Source organism: Fukomys damarensis, unplaced genomic scaffold, assembly GCF_012274545.1.
Source record: "Fukomys damarensis isolate Sample0158 unplaced genomic scaffold, DMR_v1.0_HiC HiC_scaffold_39, whole genome shotgun sequence".
Classification (NCBI taxonomy): domain Eukaryota; kingdom Metazoa; phylum Chordata; class Mammalia; order Rodentia; family Bathyergidae; genus Fukomys; species Fukomys damarensis.
The window spans coordinates 91,521,289-91,529,023 of record NW_022900951.1 but is presented as its reverse complement, the minus strand read 5'-3'; the positions used below and the strand labels follow the sequence as shown (position 1 = coordinate 91,529,023).

Genomic DNA, 7,735 nt, shown 5'->3' with positions numbered 1-7,735 from the left:
TCTATGATTTAAGGAAGTTTCAGTGCTTCTAAAATAAGCCCTTATTTTCAAGAGTTTATACCAAATTCTATTTTCCTAGCTAAACCTTCTATAAAAAAAAACCTTAGCTTGGGAAGATAGGGTTTTTTTGTTTTTGTTTTTGTTTTTTTCCAGTTACAAAAATCGAAGTATTTTGACCCTTCAATTTCAAGGAGTGCAAAAGTGGAAGTTTTAATTTTAAATACTTTCAGTGCTCAAAAGTAATGCAGTCATTATATTGTATATGATGTCTCAAAGGTTGGTCATCCATTGTAATTGACTCTACAGAATTTATCTAAAAAGAAAGCAAAAAGATTCAATCTTGAATTAAGTGGGGGGGGGATTTGGCCACTGTGCAGATGCATTGAGTTGTCGAACAATAAAGAAATTCTACTTAGAATGCAACTTTGAACACATGGACGATGCACAATGTTGTGGTAGCTGTTAATGTGCAGAAGTTCAAAGCTACTTATAAGGAGTGGTTCCTACAGTTTGCCAGTAAGATACAAATTTATGTATATAATATATATAATCAGCAGAGTAGCTGTAGCTTAATAGGAGGGTGGGAAGGTGGGTGTGGGTTGTGTGGAGTTAGTGGGGACCTTGACAGAAAGCTTTATAAAATTCTTTCTCTTTAGTAAAGACTTGCATCTTGCTGTCATTAAGGCAGTTGTTCCTAAAATTTCAATCACTTAAATATACACACAAAACAAGAATATATAGTCTCCATTTCCTCTGGACTTTAATTTGCTCAATTATACCTCAGTGTTATAGCAGCACAGTGTGTACCTGACACAGTGCTTTGATCTTATTTTACCATTTGTACTGACCTAACAGAGATCTAAGAGTCCTTTCTCCTTTTGAGTTTGAATCACAGCCTTAATGTGTCTTTCTTGCTTTATGCCCTTTTTCCTAATGTAAAAAAATGTTTTTATTCTTCTTGCTTGCATTGGGTAGTATGGGGATAAGATTTTAACTGGTTATTCTTGAATTGCTTTTACAATAAACCAGTTTTATAATCTTGAAAAAATATTTTAAAATGGGAAAATAAGCCAGGTGTGGTGGAACAAACCTATAATCCCAACAATCTGGCAAGCTGAGGCAGAAGGGTCAAAAGTTTGAACCCAGCATGGGCAACTTAGAAAGATACTGTCTCAAAATTTAAAATTTTTAAAAAGGCCTGGAGATATACGTAAGTGCAAAGGTTCAATCCCCAGTACTGAAAAAAAGAAAAAAGAAATAAAGTGAACATTGCCTGTGTCACAAACTCTTTGACATGATAGCTTTTTATAGAACTTGTATCAATGTACTTATTGCAATTACTGAAGTTATACCTTTATTGTATATTTGGGAGATGTATATGTCTTGAAAACATGTCATTTAAAAGTCCAACCCTATTTTTGAAAGGTGTATGCTCAAAAACCAAAACCATATGTAGAAAAAATTTTGACATTTATTTATGGATGGACATTTAACTATATCTTTTCTTTCTTATTGAGACAGGGTCTCACTATATAGTTCAGGTTATCCTTGAACTCACTCTGTAGCCCAGGATGGCCTTGAACTCCTGTTGATTCTCCAGTCTCAGTCTCCTGAGTGCGGGGATTACAGGCATGCGCCACCACCCCGGGCTCTTAACTCTACCTTGAAAACATTTGGCTACTTCCCTTTTCAAAATAGAGCAATAAAGGCTGGTGATGTAGTTCAATGGCGCTGTGCCTGCCTTGGCAAGTACAAGGTCTAAAGTTCAATCCCTGATATTGGAGGAAAAAAATAATCACAGTAAAGTAGCATTCACTTATTTTGCCAAAGTTGAAATATTTTAAAATGTGTGCACTTTAAATTATGTTGTTAGCCGCTTTGGATTTTGGCAGAAGTGAGAATGGATATGTATGTTGTATAGTCCTTCCAGTTACCAGAGGGCTCAATTAGATTATTAAATACAGTAATCACTTCTTTTTTATGGATAAGAATTTTAAATTATCATTATTTTATTTATATATGCTTTGGGGACAGTAATTCCTTCTTCAAGTACTTGGTTAATCCCATATCCTTTGAGTTAAATTGATTGCTACAAAAGATCACTTAAAATCTTAGATTATCAATAAAAGTAAAAGCTGCAGAGTGTGGGTGTATAAAGTCCAGTTTTTTCCATGGTTCAAACATGTATATGCTCATTTAAAAATGAAATGCATGCCTGACTATAGCTCATCTGGAGGTGCTATTATTTTGTCATTATAAACTCAGTAGTTATTATCAAAATTAATTTTTGAGTGTGTGTGTGTGTGTGTATATATCTATCTATCTATCTATCTATACATTATATATAAAATGTTCAAGACATCATGTTAGTTCCAAGTGATTAAAAATGTATGTACTTTGTACAGAACATATATTCCATTACTTAAAATCCAATCCTGTTCTTCTTTCATAGCTTTTTTTTATTAGATATCATTTAATTTAGCCAAAGGAACGGTTGAAGTGTGAAAAATATAATTATTCTAATAAATACAAGAAATTAAAATATTTGTGAATAAAACAAATGACAATAAATGGGAATATAAAATAATGCAGCAATCAATGTAGGTAATGCTTGATTCTTGATATGGTCTACTTATATCTTTTTTTTTTTTGGTACCCCTGATCAAACCCAGGCCCTTGCACTTGCAAGGCAGGTGGCAGAACCACTGAGCCAAATCCCCAGCCCATACTTTTATCTTTATTAAAGTAATTGTAGCCTAGAGTAAAGAACTCTGAAATAGATATATTTTTCAGTTATACAATAGAGAATACATATTGAAAAAAATTCTGTTAACTGAACTTGTATTTATTTGTATCAGCACAAGTCTGTATATTAAAAGATAAAAATTCCTGAATTATTACAGCTGTCAAGAAAGTAACAAGTGGAAAAAAAAAACAAACAGAAAAAAGGGCTGGGGATTTGGCTCAGTGGTTCCGGCGCCTGCCTCACAAGCACAAGGACCTGAGTTCGGTCCCCAGCACCAAAAAAAAAACAAAAACAAAAACAAAAAAACCCAAGAAAGTAACAAGTATAAATCCTGTTGTGACAGTCTGCAGGGAATGTATGTGCACTATTTCTTCATTACATTAACTTTTTTGTGAAGAATATTAAATGGTGATGTGATTAAAAAAAAAATTTACTATTAATACTTACTGCTATTACAAACCTTACCCAGCTCAGGAGGAACACAGTTGTCCAATTGATCACATTTCACAGGCAATATTAAATACTGTAAACATATATCTAATATATTTATATATTAATATTTTTATATAAATATTTATATATAATGTAAATATACATATGCATCAACCACAGTAGCATGTACTTATGTATATGCATAAGTAGGGTTTTAGGGAAGTATTACTAATTAGAGACAAATAAAGTGACTTTTTTTAAAAAAAAACTACTGAATCTTGTATAAATTAGAAAGACAAGAGGGTAAATACAGAACAGTGCTGAAAGGGAGATGCTGAAGATGAAATTGGCTTACTTCATATTCTGGTAAGGCTGACCCTGGTCTTGACCACTGGGCAGGACTTACGATGCCATCGATATGTGGAAGAGACGATCTTGCGTGAGCATTGTTTGAAGCCTGAGTGTGTAAACTTACCTGCACATCCACGTTAACCTATTTCACCAACTCAGTAAAAACATCTGCAGGTGCGCTTGGATCTTCATAAACTTACCATGTGTGCATAAGTACAACTACTGAGGCTTGTGAAAATTTCAAACTTTATACTTTTCAAATTTCCCTATAAATTTTCTTTTTGACCCCCTCTCCAACACACACATGGAAAATCCTTTCTTTCTTTCTTTCTTTCCTTTCTCTTCTCTCTCTCTCTCTCTCATTTTTTATATTAAGACAAGGTCTCACTATGTAGTTCAGGCTGGCCTTGAACTCACTGTGTAGCCCAGGCTGGCCTCAAACTCCCGGCGATCCCCTGCCTCAGCCTTCCAAGTGCTGGGATTGTAGGTGTGCACCACCATGCCCAGCTGGAAAACTATTTAGAGCATCAGAACTCTTTCAATGCATATAAATAAAGGAAATATTACCTTTGCCATCATCTTAAAGAGTGACTTGTTAACAAAGGAGGATTATTTGATGTTGGTCATTCTATGGATGTATTTCAACACAACCGTTTTGATGCAACTGTCTTTGATGGAATATCGTTTTATTCTTTTTAAATTTTTTGCCATTGTGGAGCAAACAGTCCCAACCCTATTTCAACCCTAACCTTTCTCAAATTTTGATGGATTCCACTTTTTACTTTATTTTTGTATTCTGTATTATTTACTTTTTTATATAATAAATAGGCATTGATATTATACTAAAAGTGTGTGTTAAAATTTTATGCTGGGTTTAGGGGCCCATGACTATAATCTCAGGTACCCTGGAGGCTGAGGCAGGAGGATCACAAATTTGAGGCTAGCCTAGAGAACTTAGTGAGATCTCATCTGAAAATAAAACATAAAAGGGCAAAAGATGCAGCTCAGCGGTAGAGCACTTGTTTAGCATGTGTAGAGCCCTAGGGTCAATCCTCAGTATTGCAAAAAATAAGTACAACAAAATTTTACCATAAAAAATGAGTTAGCCTCAATTCCTTGTCCAAAACTCTCATTCTAAAAACACTTTGTGGTATTCAATATATGTATATGACTGTGAGAACAGTCAGAAATTTAATTAAGAATTTCCATGAGCACCCATGTTTATAGTGACATAGTTTGTAATAGCTAAAATTTGGAAACAGCTTATTTGCCCATCAGTTGGAAACTGGATAAAGATGTGGTTTTTCTATAAAATGGAATATTACTCAGCCATAAAGAATGAGAAAATAGATTCATTCATAGGAAAATGGATGCATATTGAAGATATACTCCTAAGTGAAATAAATAAGGCACACATGTGTAAATACCGAATAGTTTCTCTGGTGTAAATAATCTGCAATAATACAGAAGATCCTAATAAGATTACTGGCATTGAGAAATGGGAAGAAAGGAGCTAAAGGTGTAGGGAAAGTGGGATGGTTAGGGGAAAGGTAATAAGGGAAAAGAAAAAAATGTGAGATAATGAAAAGATGGAAATAAAGTGGTTGTAAATGGAGAGGGGAGGAGGGGGTGAAGGGAGGGCAGGGAAAAGGGGAAAAAATGAGAACCAAGACCTGTCATGCAGAGGTACAAGATCCCAACAATGAATGTAACTGTACTGTATCCCTAAAATGTGCCAATAAACTCAATTAAAACTGAAAAAAAAAAGAATTTCCTAAATGGTGTTTAAAATAAGATATTCAATTTTGACCCACTCTGAATAACTTGTAATACATTTTCTCAATCAAATAATCATGTTCTGGAAATCTCTAGAATGTAGAATTTTCTACCTTGTTTTTCAACTTTCATAATTGATATCTCTCTCTTTTTTGGTACTGGGGATCGAACTCAGGACCTTGCACTTGCCAGTCAGGCAGCAGGCACCACTAAGCTAAATCCACAGCCCTGGTATCTCCTTTTTAAGAAACTAAGTTTTCTGTTTCTTCTTCCTTTATTCTGGTATTTTTAGGTCCATCCATTAAGATTTTTTTTTTCAATGCTGGGGATGGAACCCAGGGCTAGTAGTGCTCTACTATTCACCTACACTCTTAGCCCTCAACTATCAAAACTCTGGTGGAAGCCTGGGGATTTAGCTCAGTGGTTCCACGCCTGCCTCTAAAGCACAAGGTCCTGAGCTCAAATCCTGGTATCACAAAAGTAAAACAAAACAAAACAAAAAAACCTTTTGGAGAATTTCACTTTCTAAACTCTACCACAGGAAAACAATAGTTGAATTTCCTGCACTTTTTTGTGCACCTAAGAGTTTGTCAGTGAAGAAGAAAAATGAATATTTGTACTGTCTTCATTAAATTTTTCCAGTTTATACAGTCTTATTTTATAGCTACTTCCTATAAACCTATACATATGTTGGAGTGGTGGTCAGCACACACTACTTGGTAATAAAAATAAGAGGAGAATAGGGCTGGGGATTTAGCTCAGTGGTTCCACTGCCTTCCTTGCAAGCACAAGGACCCGAGTTCGACCCCCAGTATCAAAAATAACAACAACAACAAAAATATATAAATAAATTCCTAGAAAAAATTTACTGATTTCATGTTGCAATTTTCTCCAGAGCCAAAACAAAAAAAAAAAAAAGGAGATACATTTTGGTTACATTAAAAATGCTGTTTACCTATTAAATAATATTCTTTTTCAGATACGGTTAGCCACTAATGACATATGTTTTACTCGTTCAAAGGTCAGTTTAAGTCAGCAAAATGGCAGGAATTACCTAAATAAAATAGTTAAATATTATTGCAAAATAAGAGTCCTCATGCTCATGGGTATACTTACAATTATTTTTGAAGGATGGTACTCGTTGGCCTGTGCTCGTGGACATTAGCTGACAACCCTAAAAGCAAACATTGGAGAAAATTCAATAAGAATTCTATAAATAAAGTGCTATTTAAGCTACCTACACTGCTTTCACATACATATAAAGCATGACTGAAATGCAGTGAGGCTGTTATCCAAGCTGACACATATAAAAAACATTTTAAAAATTAAAATATTAGTACAGAAGTATGTCAATGTTCATCCTTTGGCTAAAGAGGAAATTAAATATCAGTTAATTATTGTAAATGAGTCAACAAAATTCTAAATAAAATGTTATGTTGAACCATTATTCACAGAAAACAGTGTACAGAGCAGGAATAGTATTTGACCCATAGGTGTTTGACTCATACAGTGCTATTAGGCTCTAGAAGGTAAAATGTTTGAAAATCAGCATTGTAGTATAAATTCCCATCACAGTATAAATTGCCAATATTTATCTGGGAATTGTAAAGGGAAATTGAAAGAAATATTAGCCAGCTATATTTTTTGTAATATGATGATGAATATGGTGGAATAATGTTAAAATTAAACAAATTTAAAGCACGAAAAAGTTCCCAAAACATGTAAGACATCACCAAAATACTCTAAATAGAGGGATTTTTTTGTTTTTTTTTTGTTTTGTTTTTTGAGACATGGTCTCACTATGTAGTTGAGACTGATCTGGAATTCAGTATGTAGCCCATGCTGGTCTCGAACTCACAGAGATCCTCCTGCCTCAGCCTCCCGAGTGCTGGGATTACAGGAGTGTGCCACCATGCCCTGCCAGAGGAATATTCTTAAAATATTTTCAATTCAGCCAAGAAAGTAAAAGAGAGGAATGAGAAATACACACAAAATGTTAATTATTATATTATTTAAGTATATTGAGATAGCTTTAAAGAATTAAAATAATTTTAAAGCCACAATTTAATATGACTTTCTCTTATATAACCCAAGATAAAATGCACTATATCAACAAATTGTTATATTTTTCATTCCTTGTGGCAGGAAAAAGTAAGACTTCTAATTAGTGAAAACTACGCTAAAAACTTTGTTTTAATCTAAATTTAGAAAAATTTATTTATTTATTTATTTATTTTAGGAAAATATATTTAATGTTTATAAATTTTTTCCAGTATTTACTTGCCTCTGTTTGTATTCCAATTAGTGCAAATATTTATCTAAATAAGAGCAAACTGTCCACATTGAACCTCTATTTTAGTGAAACAGTAACAGACCTACAGTAAATAAAAATGATTTCCTGGGAAAAAGGGATATAAAGCTGCTTCTGTC

The 7,735-nt window shown here is 33.7% G+C and overlaps 1 protein-coding gene across 1 annotated transcript in view; it reads right to left on the bottom strand.

Annotated features, from left to right (window-relative positions):
- Positions 1-6,480, bottom strand: part of Htr2c (5-hydroxytryptamine receptor 2C) — a 257,707-nt gene extending 251,227 nt beyond the window's left edge. The window contains exon 1 of the mRNA XM_010603102.2: positions 6,422-6,480. The gene's annotated coding sequence lies outside the window, so the exon portion shown is untranslated. The remainder of the gene's footprint in view (positions 1-6,421) is intronic.
- Between the last annotated feature and the right edge of the window lie 1,255 nt (positions 6,481-7,735).